This window comes from Aythya marila (assembly GCF_965140915.1).
Source record: "Aythya marila genome assembly, chromosome: 1".
In the NCBI taxonomy this organism is placed as follows: domain Eukaryota; kingdom Metazoa; phylum Chordata; class Aves; order Anseriformes; family Anatidae; genus Aythya; species Aythya marila.
The window spans coordinates 97,835,209-97,862,230 of NC_139042.1; the positions used below are offsets into that span (position 1 = coordinate 97,835,209).

The 27,022-nt window shown below is 38.8% G+C and overlaps 2 long non-coding RNA genes across 4 annotated transcripts in view; one reads left to right on the forward strand and one right to left on the reverse strand.

Moving 5' to 3' along the window:
- Positions 1 to 7,792, forward strand: part of LOC309878637 — a 235,056-nt gene extending 227,264 nt beyond the window's left edge. For all 3 annotated transcript variants that reach the window (XR_014317586.1, XR_014317587.1, XR_014317589.1), the window contains one exon: positions 7,280 to 7,792. This is a non-coding gene — a long non-coding RNA (uncharacterized lncRNA). The remainder of the gene's footprint in view (positions 1 to 7,279) is intronic.
- The window catches only part of LOC309877855, a 637,773-nt gene that overhangs the window by 557,631 nt on the left and 53,120 nt on the right, over positions 1 to 27,022 (reverse strand). The window lies entirely within an intron of this gene.

Consider the following 27,022-nt stretch of genomic DNA (forward strand, 5'->3'; position numbering starts at 1 on the left):
AGTTGGCCATGTTCCATCATAAACCACCCTCAGAAATACCAGAGAGAGAGAGGCTTAAAATATTTCTAATAGAATATTTCCCCTCCCCCTTTTTTTATTGTCCCCGAGCAGCATTATTACATTAAGAAGCATGCGACAGAAAGTCGTGGTGATGCAGAATAAATAACCATAATGTATCAAAAGCAGACAAAGGTGTGATTGATCTGTCTGGAATTGGCAGACTCTTTCGCTGTGTCAGGCTGTTTCTTTGATCAATGAAGGTATAGCCTCTGACCCTTAAAAAAAATCAATGAGATTGATTGAAAGAAGAGAGGGAACTATGAGAATGCAGGATAGCTTTAACCTTCACTGTCTAGAAAATTTAAAATATTCTGGTTTTGCAGGCATTGAACCTGCTGTTTTGTGTTTTCTGATTAAAAAGGTTTGCTTTTCCTCAGCTTTCTTTTGAAGCCTCGTAAAACAAGCCTCTATAAATGGTATGTTGTAAATGGTATGTTTGTTGGAAATTTTTCTCTTCAAATCACGTTGTTAACAAAATACGAGAGTTTTTATCTATAAAACAAAATTCTACCTTTAATTAATAGATTACCTTTAATTTTCTTTCATAAATCTGATTCTTATTCAACATGGAGGAATCCAAGAATCAGTGCTCAGGAAAATAGTTCAGATAATTTCAGTGATGCTATCCATTTGTGTAAAGATACTTGAATTGCCCTATTTGCAGGATCAGGCCCACTGCTGATTGCAACAATAGTATGAAATGTCAGCAGGGAGGAAAGGGTGGGGGTGGGGGTGGAAGGGAGGCTTCAGGGAATAAACAATATATTTTGATGATCTTGTTCCATGTAATCTTGAATTTTGATTGATTATATATGTATTTATACATACATACCTAATTATTAAGGAAATAGTAAAGATGTCATATTGAAAAATTTATGAAGTGAGAGTTTTATAATAGTGCTCAGGACTTTATGTCTTTTTTAGTGAAGAGACTGAAAATGCAAACTTGACTGTTAAGTCAAAAACAGTTTTATGAACAGTTGTTGTTTCATTTTAGTACCGGGCCCTTTCTTCACCTTCTGCTAATGCTATATTAAGCAGTAACATAAAGCAATTAATGAAGTAAGGCTAAAAAGTGTTCATAAATAGAAAAGATCATTATTTCATGCTTTTTTTTTTTTTTTTTTAAGCTAAAAATAAAAAGAATAAATATCATAGCGGTTAGTTTTCACAAATAATTACTTTTTTAACTAAAAATGTCAGTAAAGTCAAAGTCTGTTGAATAGTATTCATATACTTTCAAAGTAATTCAGACTGCAATAATTTGTGCTGTCATATGTCTGTGTTTTAATTAAGTGCAGGTAAACTAACAAGTCAGCAAGGAGACTATAACAGTGGTCCCTGATAGGAAGAAGCTTACACAGGGAGAGATGGATATTGCTCTTTTTCTGGATTTTTGTTTGTATGATTTCCTTTCTGTAATAGAAAGAACGGTGTAGAATACACGTATTTTTAATTCTGCATGATCAGGTAGGAATTTCAGCCAAGTAACAAAAAGCACTGTCATTAACAATAAGACAAAATCCAGGTGTAATATTTCTAAGCAAGAAATTTAAAAGAGGGTAGATTTTTGTGATAGATCAGGTACTAGATAGATTGGGATTTTTCTAAAGTCCTCATCCCTTTGCTGTTCATTGGTAAGGTGAGGAGGTATTGACAATCATACAACAGTGGCATATGCATAGCTGCCAGTCAGTCTAACAGCCTCATTCTTTTTCAGTTACTTAAATGCTACAGTAAAGGAAGCTAAATTGTTTATTTAATGAATATCCATTTCACATAAGCCGTGATGAAGGAACTTCTGCTCTTAGAAAAAGAAGAGGGATGAGGGTATTACCTCCCACTGTAGCACATTGAAAATGTGAAGATGAGAACTGCAAAATCAAAATAATGTTACATTTCTCCCTTCACCTGAGGCACAGTCTGATTCTGCTCCAGTAGTGTCTAGTTCTTGTCTCCCCATTCTCTAAATGTTATTTTTTTGTTATTTCAGACAATCTTTAGTTTTTGCAAAAAGTATGTATTATTATTGCAAATCACCTTACTCTTGCTGTCTGAGAAACAAAAGGCTCATGCTGTATTTGAATGGGTTTTGGCATCTAAAATCCATGTCCAGCCTCACCACTCCTCCTTGTCTGTCCATAAGTAATAATACTGGAAACACTTTTTTTTTTTTTTTTTTTTTTTTTGGGGGGGTGGTGGTGGTGGTGGTGGTGGTGGTGGTGAAGGGATAGCAGGGGGTGGTCAGCAATGGCTGCTACTCCCATTCTGTTCTGTTCTTCATGTACACAAGCCGCATCTTAACAGTGTGGATGTGAATGCTGTCCCCTTGTGGATGATACTTAAAGTCTTAACTGCTGCCTGCAAAACTGAGCAGTACCCTTCAGCTAGTTCAATGTGCCGTCTGGTGCTTCTCATCCATTCAGCATTACTAAAAGACAGTATTAAGGTTCTTTTTGTATCTCATCCCTCTGTCAGCTAAACCTTTCCCAGAAAAGATGTGAAGCTGAGATCATTTTTTTCCATCTGCGAGGGGTCAGTTCCTGGAACAAAGCAGTTCCCGACTGAGGTATAAGCCTGATAGAAAGCGCCTATGCTAGCAGCTGAATCATTTTTGAGCCCAATTTTTTATATTTCCACTAATGAAAACATCTGGATCGTGAAATGCAGCAATCGATCTCTGATGCTAACCCTCCCGGGACGGCACACGGCCCTGCCCTGGCAGGTGCCATTCCCCCAGACACCTCCCTTGGCTTAGGACTCTGTGGCCAAGTGCCTCATGCTGCCTCTATACCCACTAGCTTCCAGGAGCACAAATGCCTCCCCGAAATACCACTGCTGTGGCACAGGTTGTGAACCTGGCGTTCACAGCACCGCATGGGCTGGGGCTGTGTACTCACTCTCCCCAGCTGAAAAGCAGATCCGTGGTTAAAAAAGGTGTGGTTGAGCTTGGAAACAGAGGCATTGCGCACAGACAGTGATGTAACTGTGAATGTAATGGGGCTCCTTTCACTATTATTATTTGAGTCTATCGGCAGAATAAATCTAATTTGAGAAACCAAAATTCTGCATACCTGCTAACTATCTAGCAACACTTCTTTCCTCCTGAGAAACTGAAAGAGGGATATGTGACAATTGCTAAGGCATTTTTATGAAAAGCTTTTCTCTTTTCAGGACTCACACAAGAATAAAAAAAATGTTAAATTGATGAAATTTAATCTTTGTATAGCAAGTAGCAATTACAGGCAATATTTTAAAGTGGCTCTGCTCATGTTCAAAGCTGATGGCTCTTTTCTCCTTACATTGTGTGGGGATTTACTACACCGTGGATGCACAAGGTGACTGGTTGGGCGATTCCATGAAATTCGAACATGCATACAAAAATGTCCTTACAACTTTTTCACACTTGCCCTCAAACTGAAAATGGACTTTCCTAGTGGTTGATTAACCAGAAACAAGTTGTTCCTCACTAGGTTGAGTAGAGAAGAGCTGTGTGGTGTTGGATTAGTGGAAGGAGAGTGAACGGCTTCAGTTTAATTCAACTAGTCTTCTATTTGTAATCTCCAAGGAAACAGCTGAGTTGAATGTTAATTAAACAGCAGTCTTTGATCCACCCAGCCACTCCCGGAGGCATAATAATAATATATAAGTGCACACACAGCAAATATATAATAGATGCATTTAAAGGAGTGCATCTAACCTTGCCATATTCACACTTGAAACATTTCCTGCTGACCCGTTCTTACGTCTTTTAAACAAGGAAAGGGAAAATGGGGAAAAAGGCTAAGCTAAACTTGGGTTATCTGAAAGGCAGGACAGCAGAGCAAGTATGAGCTCCCATTTTGAGGATGTAGAAGGGTTAATGATTAGAAGAGTGGAATCAGGAAAGACCTTAAGCCCAGATCTGTGACAGTGGTAATTGAGCTGATTGATTACGACATCTTGTTTCAGACAACTATTGATTTAATCTAGTCTGCAGTCCCATCGGCCCCAGAGGTGCTCCCAAGTGAGGCTCAGCACTTGAACCTGGGTACTCTTCCCTACTCACCATGTGGATATAAATTTCCAGAATCTGCAGCCATTTATAATTTTCACTCATCTTCATGCTTTTATTCAAACGCTTCTAATTCTGGCAGGCTAGTGTTTTTAACCATTGAGGGGGCAGATGCAGGGAAAATGAGACAGCACAGATTGAAGAGGTGTTCTTTTTTGTAAAAAAAAAAAAAAAAAAAAAAAAAAAAAAAAGGCAAGACGGAGAGCTGGGGCTATGTGGCTAGTATTTGCATCTGTTGTTTCTGATTCGCAGAGCTAGCAAAGGCTGCTTTTGGAGGCAGTCCACAAGGCTGGGCTATCAGTAGACAGTTTGCTGTACGTGCACGTTCAATTATTAAAATAGTAGACTTTTTTTTTTCTGTCTGATAGCCATAGCGAGGTCATGACATTAATTTATCCAGGGTATTGTGGGTAACTATACAGAAAAAAAGCATAAAGGGCACAGATGCTGGAGCAGCAAAAAATGGATGGGTCTGAGCAAAAGGAGATTAAGAGGCGATGACCAATCTAATGTACGTATAGCAGTAAGAAGCCGGCATCCGTCACAGACTATTGATGGCAATAAGTATTTTAAGCCATGCTGTGCATGTGTTAATTTTTTTTATACCTCAGTAAATGCTAAGCTGAATGCTGTAATCCTGTATTTTTTCAGTTTCCCAAATCTGATTTCAGTCTTGCTTTTGTTGTCTCATGCTTGGCTCTCTCCTCTCGCTCTCAGTCTCTGCCTGTGGGTGTGTGTCTGTCTCCGCCTTTGCCGTTCCCTGAGATCACAAACTTAACTGTTTCCTAATTGTCTACTTTCTCCCGTCCTTTATCGGAGGCATTAATTACTGCTACAACAACTGGTCATAAGCCTATACGAACTGAGGGCTCGGGGCAGGCACCCAGGCACCGTGGCTTACTTTCTTCCCTCCGGGCTCGTGCGATTTTTTCCAAGGATCTCACCCACGAGCGGGTGCCCTTGGCGTAGGCTGCCAAATGGCCGCCTTGGCGGGGCTGCGGTGTGGTGCTGCGTCCTGGGGCCTGTCTGCCCGGCCGGGGCGAGTGTCCCCACCATGGCCGGCAGCCTGGGGAATTGGCTGGAGAGCGGCACTGTATCACCTGCCCCCCTTTGGCAAATAATTTTTGTACTGCGAATCGCACCAGTGCTGTGGTGTTGTCTGGGAAAATAATGCACAAATTCTGCTCGCGTAAAACGGGAAAGGTGGAAAGATTGTCAGCACCGTAAGTCATTAAAGTACCTGGTCTTAAGAACAAAGAAAGGAGGTAAAAATGCACACAGTAAGCGTGCTCTGTAGGTTTTCATAGCCTGTCATACAACCTGTGCCTGTTTCAGTTAGCAACCTCTGTGCTTTGTTTTGCATTGTATGATTTATATATACCTCTCAAGTTTGTGTGTATGTATTTGATGTACATGTGTATGCACAGACTGCTCTACACCACAGAGTAAATAAATTACATATACATATACCAGTGTAGCACAAATGTGCATTTTCAGTATTTCTTACCGTAGTGTGTGTGCACTGCTATTGTTCTCTCACAGTGCTCCCTTGGACTCAAACAGCTTTTTTTTTTTTTTTTTTTCTCCCAATTAAAAAGTCTAAAAAAAAAAAAAAAAAAAATCCTTAGTCCAGTTAAATACCGACTGAAGTCCAGGAACTTATGATTTCAGCACAGTGAATGGTGATTCAGCCCCTGGCAGTGTTTTGGCTATGAGACAATTCTTTCTTATAAAGAGCACAATGAGGGTGGGGGGAAGATAGCATTAATTTTGAGGAAGATTAATATTAGTCTTTTTAATAATCATGATTCTCAGAATAAAAGAACCCTTATAGCTATTGAGAGCTGTTGTGTTCTTCCCATTAGTATTTATGCAAGCAAAGGAAAAAATGAAGAAGGCGTAGAATAAACTCCTAAGTCTGTTCAAGAATTACTGGCATTATTTCTCTCTACATCACGTGTGAGCCTGGGTTGCCTGCTATTCCTGAGGCAGAGGATCGAGGATGAAAGTCTGTGTGTCAGAGCCTGTTTTCACAACTGCATTTGGAGATCTGTCTTATTGATTAGGAAAAAAAGGGGGTGGGAATAGGAGTGTGAGGTGAGGGGAGGACCGACTGACTACTGGCTTATTGCAGCTCAAGACATTTTCTTCCGGAAAGATGTCAAACAACTGAGACACAGCAACAGAGGAAGTAGAAAGGTGGAAAAATAAGAAGAGGGACCCTTTGGAAGAAATGAAGGCATTCCTTATGAGAGCCTTGAGGCTTTTTTTTTTTTTCTTCTAACATCTGACCCACAAGGGCTAGAGTGACAGCGTCATGCAAATGCTGCAGTCCAGCAGGTCTGAGAGAGGGTGGATGCTAGAGAGTGAGTTAATGTTAATGATGAGTGCAGTGAAAATACCAGCCGATACCACCCCCTCCACACACAACCGCTCTGAGTCAGCATCCGCTGCTTTGCCTTGCCTTTTTGTGCGTGCGCGCGTGTGTGTGTGTGCATGTGCGCGCGCATGTGTGTGTGTGTGTGCGTGTGTTGGTGACCGTGTGTGTGCATGGGAGGTAAAGCCAGTCAGTCAGTGAGAAGCAAAGGTACGTTTGAGAGCAACTAAAATCTGACTGATTTCCATCTTCAGAGCATCAGATGTATTCCCTAAAGAGGATGGGTCTATGCGATGGGGGTGGTATAATTATGTTAATGTCATATTTATAGAGGGGAGAGATTTTTCATTCTAATTATTGATTTGAAAGCTGTGGTCAAAATTGTTTGTTAAATCATGATCAGCTTGAAAGAAAGAAATGGAATGAAATTTAGGGACTGCTATACATATATATATATATTCTCATATATATATTTTGTTTCGTTTAACTGTTTTGTGTCTGATGCATAAGTGATTGAATAGTGCACAGTGACAAAGGAACGGCTCTTATGTAATGTTACATTCTATCATCTACTGAAATATTTTAAATAAGTCAAAATGTTCTGAAATTTGAAGTAGCGTTCTGGAGGGGAGGGTGAAGGACAGGGGTGGGGGTGGGGGGCACTGGCAAATCTTTTCTTCAGCAGCGCTCTCTGTGCAGCTTTCTTGTAAATGGATGATTCACCTGTTCGACCAGCAGAGATTCTAATTCTTCCCCCCCCCCCTTCTTCTCTTTTTTCCTTTTTAAAGCTGAACGGCTTCCCGAAGAGCACTGAGTTTTCTATACCAGATTCTGCTCCAGTGGCTAGGACCTTTATGGCTGCTGTCTCTTTTGCTCTGGGCTCTGATGGAGGAAAAAAAATAATAATAACACCGTGGATCCCGTCCCTAAAGTAGAAATTTTCTTTTTCCTTCTGCAAACAAGGCTAAAGATCGGAGGAGAATGAATGCGAAAGTAATTTGGGATCGTGGTCATGCCATTAAAAATGTTCGGCTTCAGAACGAAATTATTTGGGAAATCCTATCATTTCTTCTTACTGTATCGACAGTATTTGAAAGTTGTGTGTGCTTTGAGTAATTTGGTTCAAGTGACAACAATCTCTGCATGTCAGTGTTTTCTACAGTTTATGGAGCGAAAGCTGGTTTTGACATTGGAAAGGAAGAAGCTTTTGCTAGCAGTCTGTAGAAGGATTAAATGTTGAACGTGGGGAAGAGCAAAAAGTAAATACGTGCCAGAGGTTATCCATACATCGAGAAGGGGTTTAAAGTACTGTGTAACCTAGGGCCCACCTGAACAGGAGGACTGAAAGTATAATGGGGAAATATATCAATTAGAAACCCCTTAACATGCATTTAATCCTTCTTTATGACATTAAGGGAAATAGAATAAAATTGCTACTGTACGAATCTGATGGAAGAAGCACATTTTAACCCATTTTTAGATGCTTCCTTCCGAGGCATTATAATATGGCTACTTATGTATCAAGGCAGTGAAGATTTTTGCTGTGTTTTGATTTTGCCTTTCAAAAGTTACGGACTGTACTCTAAGAAAAGTCTGTTCAGTCAGCTGATACATTGTCTTGAATGTATGTATGTGTCTTGCCTGCTTATTTGATCTTTTCTGCCCCCTACGTGAAACTGTGGTGTGTTTATTTGGGTGGGAGGAGGCATTGTTGATTGGGGGGGGGTTGTTTCTTGTGGTTTTGTTTTTGTTTTTGATTTTTCTTTTCTTTTCTTTTCTTTTCTTTTCTTTTCTTTTCTTTTCTTTTCTTTTCTTTTCTTTTCTTTTCTTTTCTTTTCTTTTCTTTTCTTTTCTTTTCTTTTCTTTTCTCTTTTCTTTTCTTTCTTTTTTTTTCTTTCTACAATAGCAGTGAAAGTTTTGCTGACAGCGATTATGACTACTAAACAATTCAGATTATTGGAAGACGAATTCTACTGGATCATATCAGACTTTTCCTAGTCCCTGAGACCCTAACTTGTGAGGTTTTTTAGCAACAATCACAAGTCAGGCTCTTGGGACCTAGGCGGAGGGGAACCAGCAGCTTTGGACTATGATTGTTTCGCTGCAGAATTTAGAGAACCAAAGAAGCTTTCCCTGTGTGGAAGGGAAAAAATGAAAACATACCTTTGTTAATATACTGGAAAATATACAAAATGTGAAGCAGGAGACCTGTTCCTAAAAAAAAAAAAAAAAAGAAAAAAAAAGAAAAAAAAAACTTATACATTGTGCAACTTTAGTATGTTACATACTTATGTTTAGAAAACTGGATTAGATGCCATGTAATACTTGTATTAAAATTTAAAGTGAATGCCAGTTTGTACCTCCAAAAACAACAACAAAAAAAAAACAACAACAAACAAACAAAGAAAAAAAAAAAAAAAAAAAAAACAAGCAAAACCCACCAGATACTGAAATATACAAGAGGCTTTCAACCACAGTATTATTATTATAGACAATACTGGTAGATAATTACCACAAAGTATATTTTCAGCTGTATTGTTACAGCATTTAATTAACTTTTAAAACATAGAACACACTGATGTTTGAGGCCTAGAAACATTCATTCTATTGTTTGAGAAATGATTTCAGTCTACAGGAGAGCTATTGCTAAGCTTTTCCTGTAATATGGGACAAAGATTGTTTTATAGTTAGGTGCCATTATTTTTCTTTGTCTGAGTGAGAACACAATATCAAACTTAAAATATCGTCTCACTTTACATTTTAATCTGATAGAGAACATTGGTGTAAAAATCATACTACAGCATTAAGATGATTTTGCAAACAGAATCACATCCTGTGTACCTGCTAAATTTAAACAGAGCTGGCAGTACTCTGAGAACCAGACTCAACTTCTGACCTCTTCATCATTTTGCATTTTTTCCCCACTGGCAAAAACAGTGAGTTTTAGGTACTTACACTGACTTTGCATATGAAGATTTACAAGGGCATTAGTTATTCTGCACTGTTCATTAGTCTTGAACTTCTGATTTACAATGCATAATTTGATTTGTATTTCTTAGTATTTTATAGGTGGGTTAGTTCTGATTCATTTTTCTCTGTTTCCTGTGTCTAAACCAAGATGCTGCAGGACCTTGTTGATACATCAGACTTCCCTGAGACAAAGGCTTTACATAGATCAGGCATCTAAACTATTTATTCATTTCAGAAACGGTATTTTGGCTGCAGTGTTTTTTTCCCACTTGTGTGGGAGGAATTGTGTTTTATTGTAAGTATCAATACTATTGTTAAAATAAACTGTTCTTATCTGCTAGTATAATACTTTTTCTTGTTGTCTTGTTTTCTTGAGACAGAAACTGTGCTGTACATGGTTTCCAAGTTGCTCAAGATATAATTAGTGTTTAAATAGTCATAAAAATATTGTCTTGCCAATTATAATGATGATACAGTTCCTGTAAATATGCAATTCTTTTCTTCATAACCATCAATTCCACATACTCAGAACAGTGAAAAGAGCTACTTGCAAATGTTCAGACATAGAGGTAATTTTTTTATTGTTTTTAAACACAGATGTGTTGTTGAACATCATTGACATCTATTCAGGCAATATGAAAAAAGTAGACCTCAATCTGTATATGAAAAAACTAATTCACACAGCTAGGTGCTACACTGTTGAAGTAGTTCAGTAGCAACTGACATGTATAATAGTCTTCTGTACTGAAAACAGTATATTTAAGGTACTGATCAGGTGAACATGTACTCTGTTCATTCAAGCTATATAATGAGATAAGAATATATTGTGTATAGGTAGAATTTAAATTATGCATAGTATTTATCAAAATAAAATTCTAATAGATTTAATCAGATATACAATGCACACATGAAAGACTTTTGATTGCATTTATGTTTGAGTCAGCAAAATTTACTTGAATGCGGATGGTTCACATTTGGTATTCATTTTACTTTTAGTACTGTATGTACAATGAAGGTGAAACTGTAGTGCAAAATGTCTGCCTCTGTCGGAAGTTAACAATCCAAAGATTTCAAGTATTTTTTGCTCTGCAGTGAGAATAAAATGAGCCATGAGAAACCCCTATCTGGCTTATTGAGTGCTACAGCAAAAGCTGTGAATACGTAGTACTGCCTTTGCATTACTGCTTGAACTGGGATAGCTCTGGTGGCTCTTCTCTGCCCACTCACTGCTGCCCCTTGCCATAGAGATGAAGAAGTTGGTATGCTGCCTTCCTTTTTCCCTCCTCCCTCTTCTTCCCCAGTTTCAACACAGCAAAACCACCTCTGGTGCACATTAAACTCCTTGTGGTGGGACAGAGGCGGATGGAGGGGGGGAAAAGCCCAGCCTTTGCTTGAGCAGAATTCCCACCAAGATCAACTAGACATTTCCCCATCCTGAGACTATGTGACAATGTCTGCAGACACCACGCAGAAAGCAGTCTTATTTATGCTTTGACAGTATGTGAAAGCTGTCTCTATTAGTGCAAATAAATAGAAAGCATCTTTGGTATACTATGCATAGATATATGTACAGAATTTCAATATACTCTAATTTCTATATGACTTTTTGTTCTTCCAGTACAAAATGCTTCTAAATGCTATTTAATATGTGATTTCAGAGTAATCAGCTTGTGCTACAACAAAAACAAAAAAACAAAACACAAGCTCTTGCAAAGGAGAGAGAGAGAGTGAAAATGATGTGTGGTGCATACAAAAAAGGAATGATATTAACAATTCGATGAATTCCTAGTTGGTAGACCAGACTGAGCCAGACGCATATATTAACGGCTGTCTGCTGCTGATGTGAGCCTGCTCAATGCGGTGGAAATGAAGGATCACCTAGTCTCTGACACCAGCTTATTTGTACGTTTTAATTTTAAAAAGGAAAATCACTGTTTTACATAAACATCTTAACCCCTGCATGATTTTCTTTCTTTTTTCCTCCCTCATATTGTTTGCTAATTTACTGTCAACTTAAAGTGCTGTTTAGCTACAGCCCAACAAAACATCAGTCAAAAAGGCGAGGGAAGTATTAGCTTCTCTTTTGTCTGCCATGTACAACTGGGTTATTATTATGATAATTGTTTAGTTTAATTTTTAGTCTTCATGGAGAGATGCAACAATTTTCGAGAGCTTAATTTCTGAAGCATTTTAAGTTTTAAGAAGATACCACTTCATTTTAAACCTAAACAAAAAAAAAAATAGCTTTACAGACCAAGCTAGGGTGATTTGATCAATACCTTTCTCTTCTGTATTTCAAAGTCTTTAGTGCCTTAATATAGTCTTACATATATGGGACAGGATTTCTATTCAAACCACATAAACACTAGGATCCTTTAATATAGTGTTGAAGACTGTTACATGAGTCAGGAGAATTCCAATCCAAGTTAATTACTGTTGGAATTAGAAGAACGAATATTTTACTCAAAGTTGTATAACAAGAATCTACAGTTACCACATTTCAGAGCATTGCTCTACTCACTTGATGAAAAATGTCAATGAAGTTTAACAAAAGATGTTATACGTTTCCGTGGGTAATGAAAATCGGCACATTCACGATTAGCTAACACAATGTTTTCAGTGTGTTAATAAGCAGTGCAGCAAAAATTTCTGTAGGCAGTAAATGTAGCCATAATTTTGATTTGCCCATATGATGATTGTGCTCAATTCCTGACTGGATACTTAATTTCACAGTGAAATGCAGTCATCTCATCTAAGGAACTGTCTGTAGTCCACAAAAAATAAAATAAAAAAGAGAGAGACAGATACATGTAAGAGAGAGAGAGAGCTGTCTGAGCTCTGCAGCTAGCTAGGTCGCGAGACAGATACATGTAACAAAAATATCTGGAATCCTATAAAAATGCCATCTGAAACCGTATCACTCACAGAATAGATTTATTTTGTTATGTTCGAGTATTTTTGTCCAATGTATCTGAGACATTCATCACCTTGTTAAATTTGGTCCTTGTTTGATATTTACAATAGGCATCTTCAAAGTTTGTTGAATGCTGCACCATTCCATTCCCAAGCACCACCAGTTATTCTTACCGGATAGAATATACTCTTACCAGCATCTAGCTTTATTAATTTGTGTGCAAAGCTGTGTTTTACTTACAGTGCCTGAGTAACAACAGGTGGATGGACTATGGAAGCGTGTGAGAGTAAGTGAACATAAGATTGTTAAGACCAACACCGATAAAGTTATTTTATCTTTATAAACAGTTTAACCTAATAAGCTGGTATTAAAATTAATCACAAAATCATCCAGTTGATTATACACTAAAGTTTATCTGGTAGGCTTTCAGTATTGCTATCTTTATTCCTGTTCTTGATTATTTAGGAATTAAGGATTAGTCTGTAAATGTAAATAAACTAGATACTGTAATGATCACTTGAACAATACAAGTATCCTGCAGGGGTAAAGGCAGATAATATTCTGTATTTCTCTTCTACTTGTGAGTGGTTACAACTGGGCTGTGATTCTCTGCAAGGGGCATATTTATTTAAATGGCCAGGCAAACCAATGAGGTTGTGCTGAGCAGTTTAGGGCTGGTAATTTTGGCTATGGTTTTGGGTGGGTTTCTTCCACCCCACCATCCCCACCCCCAGCCTCTTTTCTTGGATGTGTGCGTGTTGTGCATGAGAAGGTATGAAGGAAAAACAGCTATTCAGCAGAGACGTGTCCCACCCCTTTAATTAAGGTTTTCCTGGACTGTAAAAACACTGGCGATGTGTAAATCCCATTTGGTGGTGTTTTTTATTTTTGTTTTTAATTTAACAGAATCTGAAATATTATATTAAGAAACCACAGCATTGAAATGCATATGAAAATAGTTCCACTAGTAAGTCACTGTATACTGAAAGGGTTTGGATGGCATTGGCACAGAACCAACTGGAAGATTTTTTTTTTTTTTCATTTAATTCCTTTCACCTAGTAGGCTCCTTAAGCATGAGGCAGAACCCAGTATGTGGCTAAGTTATTGCTCTAGTGTTCATCACACAAAAAGCACAGTCTTAGCATTTGTAAATTTTCTTCAGGGAGGTTTCTAATCTAGACAGCATTTGCGTTTGGGGATTACACTACAGTCTGTTCCCCACCACCTCCCCCTCTAACATGTAGCCTTTCAACTTCTTCAAAGAAGTGGCGAAAAGTAGGTTCTTTTATTAATAGCAGAAAACAAACCGACTGCTGGACTTCCGTGGCAGAGCTCACATAATGCGGCAGGGTGGGAACTGTAACAAAGAATGCTTGAATGCACTAAACGTATAGTGAAACCCCATTTACATTCACTGATGGAGCTTAAAGTACAATAAATGAGAAGTTTAAAGTAGGAATAAGTAGGACCATGAAAAGACTTCAGTGAAGGTAGATACTTCTTGAAAAGTTTAGCACAGGATTTAATTTCCAACTGAAGCCTTTCCTAGCAGAATGCATTTCTTCATAATACATCCCTTTACTCAAAGCATCTCCATCAGATGAAGGTAAATCAGATGAAGAGAGTATCTTCAATGCATAGAAAAGTAGATTGTGTTTATCCAATTTATATACTGATTTCCGCACAAGTGAGACACTTAGCAGTGGACCACTCTTCATGGTTCATTGGCTATTCTTCCGCACTCTCTCTTCTCTACAAAGTGCCTTTGATGTGAAAGAAACAAGTTTGTGCCTGGAAATAAGTTTGATTGTGGGATCCTCCTGTTGTTTCTAGTTTTACTTCTTAAATTTACGTATACATGGTGGTGTATGTACACAGTAGAACTAGGTAAGTTGTTTTTTTCTGCCAAAGATTATTCTGGGGGATAGAATGAAAACATTACTAATTAGAGGCCATTACATTATACTGCTGTCACCTCTCACCTTCTCTTCATGTCCACCGCTTTAATCAACTCTGCTTTAGACCCTCCACAGCTCCAGTGTAAGACCCTACAGCTTCATTCTCCCAAGTTTGAATTAGTCATGCTTTCACTTCTTACCCTTATATATCTCTGTAGTAATTCTCCCCGATCATGAAAAACATATTAATTGGCCCTACCTGTAACTTTTTGCAGAATCTGCATCCCCTCTCTCAGCCCTGTTAAGAAATAATCGGTTGTCATAGACAATATATTAGGTTACTAGTTGTAGCAGGCTGCCAGTGCTGCCCAGTGACCCCGATCCTGCCAGGGAGCTGGACAGCACCTCTCCCTCTCTGTGGGCCCCGAATGGCACCACCACCAGCAGTGAGCAAGCCTGCTGTGTAAAATGGTGGGGGCAGCCATTTTGTGGTTGGCTTTACAGCTTTTCACACAGGTGGAGGGTTCATCTCTCAGTTAGAAATCTTACTTAGGAAGATTTCTCACAATGCTGAATTTCTCACAGTGCTTACAGTTTCTTCTAATGTATTTATATACACACTGGAGTAATTGGTAACTTAGTTTGGCTGTTAGTTTTTAGATAAATGTAGGATAGCTTTTAGATAAACGTAGGAGAAGGTGCTGTTCTGGTGTTAATTATGTCAGCAAAATACTTTGGATATTAATTCTCAAATGCATGCCTCATACTGAAATAGAGGAATATGGTCAAAATATTGATGTTTTAGAAGTCATTGGGGCACCCAGTTCTAAAACTAACTAACTAACTAGGTAAATAAGGATGATTATTTAAAAGCAAGAATGGAAAAATGGTTACCAATGTAATACTGGAAGCCTCTCCCACTGACTCACGGGGTTAGATTTCTTGTGGGTGTTGCCAGTATCTGGCTATTGCACTTTGGTAGGCTTTTATGAGTTAATAAATTCCAAAGACTGCAGTTTGGCTTTCTAAAATTTGGTGATCATTCCTTAAATGCTAGTGGGAAATCAAAATTACTACATGCAATAACTAAAACTTTTTAAAACCCTTCAAATGTTTCCAAACTGCAGCCTATGAGCTCCTCTTTCCTACACCAAGGGCTGAAGATTCATAGTCACTTCCTGGCACCAAACACAAATGTGAACTATTCACCTGAGCTCTATTTCAGTGAGTGTACCTTTGCTTTCCTTCTCTGAAACACTGGCTGTGCAGACCCAAGGGTCTTGCACAGGGACTGCCACTCACTAACTGGGAGCACAGTGGTGAGCACAATGGGATGTGGACTTTGGTTATAGCTCTGAGGCTGCAATGTAATGCAATTATGATAGTGAAGCATTAAGTGGTCAGTGTGCTATTTTTTTTCTCTGTGTGTTTGCACCAACTTATAGCAGTGCCTGGGAAGACAGATGTGCACATTTAAACAAACCATGAGATCTCTTATCCCAATATTCATCTAGTCTCTGTTGAGACTCTTCAATTGTCTCTGTTGATACTCTTCAACTTTTTTTTTTTTTTTTTCTCCAGATTAATAACTTTAAATGTTCCTAATGATTTTCTACAAGAGCTAGTAAAACAACAACAAAAACGTAGCAGCTCAAAAGAGTCACCGGGGTCAGCATTTTTCTAAAAATTAGTCTTACATGTACCTCAATTCTATATTATTTGGCTATGGCCAAAAAATCCTTCCCTGACATCCAGCTCAGATTATGAAATGACAGCAGACCTTAATATCTGTGTCAGTCTTTTCAGTGGACTCTCCTGCACTGTTGCAAAATTCGTACCTCAATACCATACCCCCTCTGCTTCTAGGTACTATTTTCAGTTCACTGCACCATGTGCAGGTACTGCACAAGGCTTGCACCTTAAATTCACTAAACAAAGAAAGTCAGACATCTCCTACTTCTTTCCTCTTCTTTCCTCTTTTTTTTTTTTTTTTTTTTTACCTTGCTCTCCTTCCTCGTGTCTCCCACACATAGCAGAAATATCATATGTCTGCTGCCAAGGCAAACTTGTTCATCTAGTCTGACTTCCTCCATAAAATATGCCAAAGCATTCACCAAGCACCTCCCACATCAACACCAACAATTTCTGTTTGGTTAACATGTATATTTTAAGATTCAGGATGGCAAAGAATCCATAACCATCCAAGCAGTCTGTTACACCACTAATAAAAACTTAAGCTTTGTTTCAAATTGGAAATTTTTTAGTGTCAGCTTCCAACTACTGATTTTTTTTTTTTTTTTTTTTTCTTCTTGATAATTTAAATTATTTGCTATCATCACTTTAATGAGATTGTCTTCAGTTCTTCACTGAAGACAGCTTTTTGGATAGATCAGACCATGTCACTATCTCTTTTTTGTAAACCCTTTCCAAATTGTCAATATCCTCTGCACATACTAATACCAGGACCAGACACCCAATGTTAGGAATAGTATTATTACATGTGCTACTAATTCTTCTTATCTTTTGCTTGACTTACTTATACATCTTGTTTATTTTCTCATTCACTCCACTATACTGAGTCCACAAGTGTAGCTGAAGATAAAGAGAGAAATAGATTTGAAAAAAGCTTGTCTGAGCTACTGAAGGTGCTTAATTCCAGTTGAAATTAGTGGGAGTTTAGTACCTAAACTGTTAGGTAATTCTGTTACCTTTATGCAAGCAAAACTTTATGTCAAGGGGACAACTAAAAGTGTTTGATTAAATAATAGCCAGGTAACTTTCAACCTCCATTATTCTATGTATTGAATGAATTGTGTTTAGTTTCAAAAGGAAATGACAACAGGTGTCATTCTTACTATTCTTACTATTCTTACTATTTGAAAACTTACTTGGTTCAAGCATTTTCTTGCTTCTAATATACTCAAGTTACAGAAATAGATTGTACAGATGGATTAAAACATACCCATGTGCTGAAACCAGGCAATCAGTCTCACATTTTACAGGTATTCATCCAAAGAGCTAAGACACAGTTAGCTAGAGGATTATTTTTAATGTGTTTCTTCCAAGTTCTGTAACCAGCTCCCTTTGCAATACTTATTTGTCTGATCTCAGTAAATCTTCAAGCCTACATGTTTTATCATTTCTCTATCAAGGGTTTGTGAAGGAGAGGTGTGGGAAGGTTGATCCTTAGATAAGCAATCCAAGTTGGTTAAGAAAAGAGATGGCTGTCATCTGTAGCCTTTCCAGACACAGCAGTACAGTCCTAGACAGTCATCTGAGTATTATCGCTTTGTCTCTACTATAAATCACAGTCTGGTAGTGGCCAAGGCTGACACCTTGACATTTTCAAGAAGAGTAAAAGACCTGATTTGAATGGAAATCAATTTCATTTCACAAATCTTGGGATACCACTCCAAACCTCATCTTTTTTTTTTTTTTTTTTTTTGTGTCTTATGCAGAATTTCCATGATCTCAATAGAGGATTAGTTGTGTTTTACACAACTACTTTCTACTAATTACTTTCATTTCCAACATACAGTTTAGTATTATTGAAATACGTGTGCATAAGCAGTGCATCATGGGATCTGTTTCTATGTAGGAGTGGGAAGGAAACTCACTTTTCTGACAGCCTGTTGAAGGTGGTGGGCACAGCTTCCTTGGGTGATGGTGCAACCTGGAATACCTTAACCTTTTACCACCTTCACAGGCAGTAGGTAGTTTGCGCTCAAATGGAAGTAAAGGAATGCCTCGGTAAAAGACACTACACAACAATGGAATTTCTTTTTCATTCTTTTTCTTTTTCCTGTTCTTTTTCTTTTTCTTTTTCCTGTTCTTTTTCTTTTTCTTTTTCTTTTTCTTTTTCTTTTTCTTTTTCTTTTTCTTTTTCTTTTTCTTTTTCTTTTTCTTTTTCTTTTTCTTTTTCTTTTTCTTTTTCTTTTTTTTTTCTTTTTCTTTTTTCTTTTTCTTTTTCTTTTTTATTTTCCTTTTCCTTCTTCTTCTTCTTCTTCTTCTTCTTCTTCTTCTTCTTCTTCTTCTTCTTCTTCTTCTTCTTCTTCTTCTTCTTCTTTCTTCTTCTTCTTCTCCTTCTTCTCCTTCTTCTCCTTCTTCTCCTTCTTCTCCTTCTTCTTCTTCTTCTTCTTCTTCTTTTTCTTCTTCTTCTTTTTCTTTTTCTTTTTCTTTTCTTTGTAACAATCTGTAAGAACACATTGTAATGGCAAAATATCCCCATTCAATGAGGAAAAGGAATGAGCTTTGCAATTCTATCACCCATAATACCATTGAACTAAAAAATATAAGTAAATACTATCCAAAACCTGCCTTCATCCAGCTGTCTGATATATAACACAGCAGGTCTTTCAGAGGAAGGCTGGCTGTGGGAGCAGATCCATTGTGTCTGAGACTAGGTAGTGCACGTAGTTCCTGTCCCAACTTTGAAGAAGCACCAGACCTTCAGTGACTGAAGGTCTAAAGATGACCTTGAAAGTTTCTTTCCAATTGTTGCATGAGGAAATATCACACTTTGCAAAATGTCCATTTTCTCATTCAGCAAAACAAAACAATCTGGAGGACACTCTGATTAAAAAAAAAAAAAAATGGGGGAGAATATGGCATGATGTAACACACATATGATAAACTAAGCCAACTGTACCTAAATTTGCCAACACATGCATTCCTGAGGGAAGCTGAACAAGGAAAAACATCCTTAGCTTACAGAAGATTTAAAATGTCAAGTGGTCATTCCATGTTTAAGCCCCTTGAGCAGAATAGTGTGAAACATATAGACATGTATATAGCAACAAGTATCAAATCAAAGGTAAGGATTTCTCTTTCATTCTGTCTTTCTTGCCTGCTGCAAAATACTCATGAAAAACTCATAAGAACCTCATTAAATCCATGCATGTATAACAGAGACCTAGTGCATCAAATGACTTTCAAAGGCCATAGCTATGTGATGTCTAGACACTGTCCATTGGTTTTATCAGCACATCTTAAGAAGAAGCAAAACAGAGGGTGCTGGTGTGGAAAGAAATGTTAACAATCTAGCAAATTGCTAGCATCTAGCCCAGATTTTTTTCTCTCTGACGATAGCCACTAGCACATTCCCAGGTAAAAAGATAAGATCAGGACAAGTATAGTGATATTGCTCTGCTGTGTTTTCCGACCCCCTGGAGACTGTAATCCAGAGACTAATAAGTGGTACCAACCCCTTTAAGAGCCCTTGGCAGACTTTTTTCCTTTCTTCTAAGCATTTGTTTAATTATGCCTGCTTGAGTTGTGTCAAGCCTTTTGGTACCTTAATAATGGTATCTTTTCTTGGTTACAAATATCTCTATGTTCTGCAGATACATTTGTGACCGAAGGGGACTGAGAAAGTGTTGAAGCCCTCTGTAAGTAGTTTGCATAGACTTTCAAGACACTATCCCTCTATGCAGCCTGCATTGTTATGCTCACTTAAATTGTTTTCTCAGTGTTTTCTTAACAGGTAGGATTTTTAATGTGCCATTACATGACAGATTTTACCTGGGGACAGTGTTGTTTTTTTCTGATATGTACAGTTTATTGGCAAACTTTTCCAGCTACACACTGTTCTGTGCAATGAGAGATTTAGGGTAGATTACATGAGAACTGTGATAATTGGTCTTGTGATGTTCTCATGACTGTTTTTATCAGTGCAAATGATGTCCTGGAAGACAAAGGCTTGCAGCCTTTTAGTTTCCATAAAGAAATTATTTGGTCTTGTGAAACTCCAAGGGAGCTTTTGTCATTGGCTTCAGTTGCTAAGATGTCATGAAATGTAAACATTTTGAAGAGTGGCCACCATCCTTACAAGGCACTTACTTAAACTATTTCCACTCCCCCAAAGCTCCATACCACAAGGTCGATCCTTTCTTACTTACATATCCCCAGATTACAGGGGAGACAGTGTAATGCACACTGGCAGACATTTCACACCATAGCAGGCCGTGTCAGAACATCATACCGTACAGAGTCGCAGATTTTCAGGAATGAAGTGAAAAGTTTGCAATGACGCCTGTATCAAAGTTGAATGCTAGTTTTGGAAAGGATTTTATATCATCTCTATTAACAGACTGAAAGGCTCTATTTAGATTTAAGCAAAGAAATACAATATTTAGATAGTTTACTCAGGATCTAAAAACTGCAACAAAAATAGAAACAAATCAAGGAGCCTCACTGTATGTCATTTAACATGATGCAAAACTATCCTGGCATATTTTTAATGGAACACGAGTTTAAATATTAACTGCTTAGCTTAAACAGAGATTTTAGCTTTTGATATAGCAGCTTGATTGGGTGATTCGTGTAGACTATACATGCACTTTTTAGAGTAACCATAGCATCACAATTTGTAAATTGTGGTTTTATTCAAGACTGTCTGAAGTAATCAACACACTCCATTTTTTAAGGCAGTCATTGAGTTTTCTTTCCAAAATCAAAATTTAATATCTAGTAGTAAGTGCTGATTTTAGGAGGATTAGATCAAGTAAAGCTACTCTGCTGTATAATGTCTGTTCATTAGGACATACTATAACGTAGTTGATGCGGCCAATCAAAATGGGCTCATATGGTTATGTGATATTTATCTCAGACCTGACAGCATAGTAAAAATGTTTGAATTTAACATTAGTTCAGTGCTGTGCTGAGCAATCTAAGTACGAAAATCCAGCACAGCCCATATAAAACTCATCCAGCTCATCCACGAAAGACTAGGCCAGTTCTCCATTGCTATCTCCTTTGCCTAGTCATTTATACTGTGCACAATAAGGGTGGCGCTTTTCTCCCATTTGACATTGGGATGTTTAACTACACAATGCAGTAGAAAAGCAGCTACCTGCTTACCAGCCAGCTCAGAAAACAAAGAAGCTTATGGTCGAGGTAGCCCCTGTGCCCAGCATACCCTTCTAACTGGGCTGTGCTGCTTGTGGTCAGCGCAGTGCCAAGCCCAGGCTGCCAGACCCTCTGGAGAGGCCCAGGGCATCAGTCAGCTCAGGACTGCCATCATCCTTGGAGCACAGGGAGCACCTTTGCCTCTGTCTGTCTTTTGTGTCCTGGGGGGCTTGTGTCACATATTAGAAGTAGTGAAACTTACTAGTCCTAATGATAATGACTGCTAAAGTTAGTACTTGGGACATCAGAGGAACCATATGTCGTTTGAAATGTTCAGAAAATAGTGAGAATCCATAGGTTTCTCATGCCCTTTGCCCTAGGGTGTCCTACTGGTGCCTCTCCAAAAGGCCCCAAGTCCACAGGGTCTGTGTGACATATCTGCCAGCCTCACTAGATGTCTTAGGGCACTTTAGGGTATCTACATTGACAATAGACTCCTACACATAGGAAACTGAGTCCTGTCCCATCCAATTGGGCTTCCGTGAATTTCACAAACTAATTACTCTGTTCAGAAAGATACATTTCCCTTAAAATATTTCAGTGTGACTACCACAGCCCATTTCATTTTTGAGTTTATATTTTCTGGGGAAGTTGTCTAAAAACAGACGCAAATCCAGGATTTCACCACTGTCACTGCTGTAATGGTTACAGTCTCATTCCTTTTCCTTTTTTTTTTTTTTTTCCTAACATTTCTAACGTTTCTACCTTGACAAAATTGTGCTCTTCTTTTCATTAATTGGTCTTTTCCTGCTGTTTTCTACAAACATCAGAAGATCAACTGAGGCACACGTTTGGATTTCAGATGTGTAAATGCATATTGTGTCAGTACTGTACAGTACTCTCTCATAGCTGCAATGAGCAGTTTAAAGTGTACAGTTTAGGGATTTGCTAGTAATAAACATGCCTCTAACATCACAGATGAGGATGTTTGCTTCCTCTCCAGAAACATCTCCTGTTGTAATAATGGACATGTCCGAAGTACAGCTAATAAAGGCAGATCCATTATGCAGTGGTACCACAAACCCTCTCTGAGGCTCTCTTTTGCCTCAGCCCCTGTGTGAGTCTATCTTTCCTCAGCAAGTCATTGTAATTGAGAGGGAAAGGGCAGTTCACAGTTTTTGGAATTACTATTTCAGAGTGTCTGCAGGCTCAGATGGGAAACAAATGCAGTTGAGTAGCAATGTCAAATTTTTGTTTCTTATTCCATCGATGAAACCACGGTATTTTGTGTTTTGCTTTTTTAAATGGAAGCAGAACTATCTGGGAAACAGTACTTTGTACTAAAGATTCAGGGGCATTGTTAGAAAATTTCTCTCAAAAATGAATTATCAGTTTCCCGAGTTTGCTGCTTGAACAATGAATATCAGTGCCTTAAAGCCAATTTCCAGCAGCTACAGAAGACTCCTAAAAATACTTTACACAATTTGAAGAGACTCAGCACATTTTCAGACTGGTTGAAAAGCATGCTACTCGCATTTCAGAAATACAGAGTTCAACTGAAGAAAAGCACATATTTCCAGTGATGAAAATGAGGCCACATTCATGAACAGCATAAGCAAGCTTGGGTCCTCTGACTTTAGCAGACCTCTCTTACACTGAGTGTCAGGTTGGCTCATTGAAAATAATACTGTGGTCCCCCTTAGATCCGCATTACTGCTAACAAAAACTGTGCGTTTATAGAAAGGTCATGCTCAAATTCTCTTTAGATACCAGACACCTCTACCAGCTCAATCAAACTACTCCCTGGAGTGGGTATTAATGGTATTTACAAGGTCAGGACACTAGCCTTAAACAATATTGAGATATGAAAAGACCAACATAAGATGTTGCTTGTGGTAAGTTTTGTGTTTGTTTGTTTTGTTTGTTTAGTTCTGTTTTAGTTTTGTGTGTGTGTGTTTATGCTGTTTGATTTTTATTTATTTATTTTTTACATCTTTAGAAAATGTCTAGAATACCATTAACTTTTTTTGCTGAAGGAGTTTTGCTTCTTTTCATTACTTACACAGCACTGTGCAGTAGCGATTGATACATAACCCACTTCAGAAGGCAGCATACCTGAATGCATATTACTTATTCAGTCAGCACCATGACTAGAATGAGAGCTTTTTCTGAAAAAGGAATGCCAAAAAAAAAAAAAAAAAAAAAAAAAAAAAAAAAAGCATACAGGGTATATAGAGGATAAAAATATTTCTTAATATCTCTCATCTCTTAGGTAGGAAATAATTTTGCTATCCTAGCCCCATAAAATAGTATTATTGTAGAGAAGTCTCTCATAAAATTTGTAATGGCAAGAACATTTTGAGTCTGAATAGCATGCCTGTGTAAGAGTCTGAAACCATGCAGTTTCTAGCATCTGGGGGTGAAGTCTCCCTGTAAGCAAGCTGTTTTGTGTTGCACAAAGAGCTAGGCAGCAAGCTGAAGACACCTATGCAGCAGTGCAGAACACACACACACAAAAATCTTGATTTGTTTTGGTTTGAATTATACTTTTCTAACCATGGTGCTTCATTTAAAATCTGTTTTTAACACGTACACACACAAACAGACATATGTTCTTTCATGAAATCACAGCTGATCTTTTTGACATCAAACCCACATCAACAAAAACAATCAGAGGTTGGTTCCTTGGTCCCCACAGCAGTGAGGAGTATGTGCATGTAGGGGCACATAATGCCTTTTAGAAAATGCATTTCAAAATGCACGTTTGATTTTGTGGTTTTGTTTGGTACGTGCTTGTATCTGATTTTTCACAAAGTTCTTTGTGGCTGCAGTGAGGAGCCTGGTGGAGCAGGGTGGTGGCTTTCCACAGACAACCAGCGGGTAGGTGCACATACCGGTCCGGCTCAGGGAGCCACTGGAGTATGGTACCCTTTGTTTGCTGCTAGGGCTTTCTGGTGGGAAAAGCCCCACATCCATCACTGGCAATGCTTGAGAGCACTGTGCTTAGATCTGAAAAAATGCATGGTGGGAGGATGGGACCACTGGCCCCATGGCTCCCAGGACGATTGGGCTGTTGTGCTTCCCTTTGGTCTGTTGCACATCTCCTGTAAGAGGCCGTTTGCAGGACGTTTTGCTGAGACCTGTAAACTCATGTCACTCATGACTGCAAATAGTTCGGAGATTATGGTCTCCAAAGTGAGAGCTTTAGTGCTTTGCTCTGCTAAACTTTTCCCTTGCGTATAATTGCTTGTGGCGGAAGGAGAGGGAGGAGGGGAAGGTGATGGTGAAAACTGAGGACTTGATTGGCGTGAAGTGATTTTGGACTAGCGGGAAGCAGGCGCCTGTGCTCTCCAGCCCCCACATACTTGTAAGTCTGTGTGTGTTGAGAGGAGAAAGAAGCTGATATTGTTCCCTCTAAAATTAATTCCCAGTTAGCCAGTTACTCCTGGTTTTTAGCTCAGAGCACACTGTAATTGCATTTTTCATTTCAGTAATTATAGAGGATATTAAAGTGGATAGACAGTTGTAGCAATCCAACTCTTTAGACATATCCACTTGTCCAAGATCAAATGGCTACAGCATATTTAGGGTTACAGTCTCCTTCTTTTCCTTCTTGTTCTCTACTGCAGTGGATTTTTTTTCAGCGTTACCATGGCAACGCTATATCTGGCTGCCAGCTCTGTCGTAAGTTATTGAACTGAGACTGGCTTTTGGTTTAGCAGATAATTAGGTTCTGTCTCACAGGTTCATTTTCCTGTGACTGGGACGTGAATATGACCTACAGCTGGCCTCAATTTCAGTGTCACAGACAAAACTTTAACCCTTCCTAGTCTTGTCACTACTGTACTGGCTGCCGTCGGCGGCTATCATGCACATTTTCCCTGCAGTGCTCAGCGCTGCACACCCTGGTGAGTCCTCGGGGCTCGCTGCCCAGGTTATGCTAATCCTGGATGAGGCGGAGAGAGTCAAACAACATGTGAGGGGTGAAGAGGGTGGGTAGCACCAGATGAATATGGGTTGTCTGGTATGTAGATTTGCCGGCAAGGTAAGTTCACCGCTTGATTAGCGACCCTTTAAATAATAGAAACGCAGAGGGTGGTGCCGGCATTCTTCGCCTGACCAAGGAATGTGAAATACTTACAAGGGATCTGTTTTAGTACACAGGGCCCATCCTCGGCAAGAGGGCAAAGCTCTGAGGAGCATCCTTGCCACTTCTGTATTAACCTCAGTGCTTTTCCTTTTCTCCTCCTGTGAGAAGAGAGGACCCATCTGCCCTGAGCATCCCATCCCCAGGGCGGGTGGGAGCACAGCACCTCACCAGTCACAGCCTTTAGCTTGCATAGTGGGATCTGAGGAGGGGGAAGATCCACCATTTTCTTCAGCACCTCCCTTCTCAAGCCTGCTCTTTTCCCATGTTTATATCCAGAGTAATGTGATCTTAGTTTTAGGGCATATACCCCTCATCTCTGTGTGGAAAAACCTGCACAAAAAGATAACAATCAAAGGAAAATTCCATGAGATTTCTCTACCAGATATGTCCTTAATATGTCCATGGGATAAGGCGAAGTTTTTCCTACCCTTAAAAGAGCAAGGAAGGTTTCTCTCCCAAAGCCGGCAGATCCCAGAGGGTTTTTCAGGGAATCATGAGACCATTGGTGTAGGAGTCATGCAACTATTTCTCTAGGGCTATGGCTTCGCTCTGGCTATCTGGCAGCACACATCACAGCACTGCTGGGACTCGCCCCATCTGTGTTTCCTATTGACACTTTTCTTTCTGGGGAGTCTCACAATAAAAAAAAGGCTAGCTGCAGAAATTGATGGACTTCCACTGCCATTCATCACAGGGCTGTCTCGTTGGGGCTGTTCTCTGTGCGTGCTACAGACACATGGATGGAGATCCTGGCAGAGTGGACACTTCTCCTCAGCCTCCCTTCCCCCTCCCCACCAAATTATTTGTGGCAATGCCTCTTGATCTGGAGGTCAGAGTATTCAGACAGGGGCATCCTTTGTGCCTCTGTAGGATGTATTCTCCTGAGCTAATCTTCCAGTCTGTGTTTGATGATAAAAAGTAGTGTGTTTAAAACCTCCCTATTATACAGGACAAAACAAATGGCATTTCCTATACCAGAGACAGTGACTCCTTGCTGAAGATAACACTTCAGCTGCAGATACATGTATGTGTATAACTGAAATGATCAAAAAAGACCCTCAAGGTATTTCTTGATTAGCATATTTAGTGTGGATTAGGACTCCTCACAAAGATAGCGTAGAAGTTTTGCTGAAGGGTTAAACTAGGAGTGGGAGTAGGCTGGAGGGATAGGTCCCCCTTGAATTACAGAAGAGAGATGTGAAACTCCACGTGCCGGTTGGCTGATAAATTATCCAACTGCCGGCTGTTAATGAGCATTGCCATGGCTGGGACCCCCAGGCTCGGAGACAGCAAGCTGGTGGGTATGACACCAGCAGCATGTCACAAAACTATTGCTGCTCAGAAAGAGGCAAACTGGCCACCAAGCCATTGTAAGGGAACATTTTCCATTATAAATCATAGATAATCATAGATATATAATTTTGTTATATATACATAATCATATACAAATAAACCAGAATTTATTTCTTTGTGTGAGCAATTTTTATGATTTTTTTTTTATGATTTCTTTTTTTATGATTTTTTAGGTTATTTATTTATTTATTTATTTATTTTTCCAGCTTTTATACTAATAAACAGACTAAGTAGTTTCAGTTTTTGTTTAGTCAGTTTCAGTGTCTGGCCCTCATATCCTGGCATAGTCCTGTAATGTTTCATCTGTGATCACAGTTTAAAGCCAAATAAAACACTGTTTTCATTGGAACCACTAGAGAAATCAAGCAAATATTGCCAGTGGGATTAAGTTTTATAAAA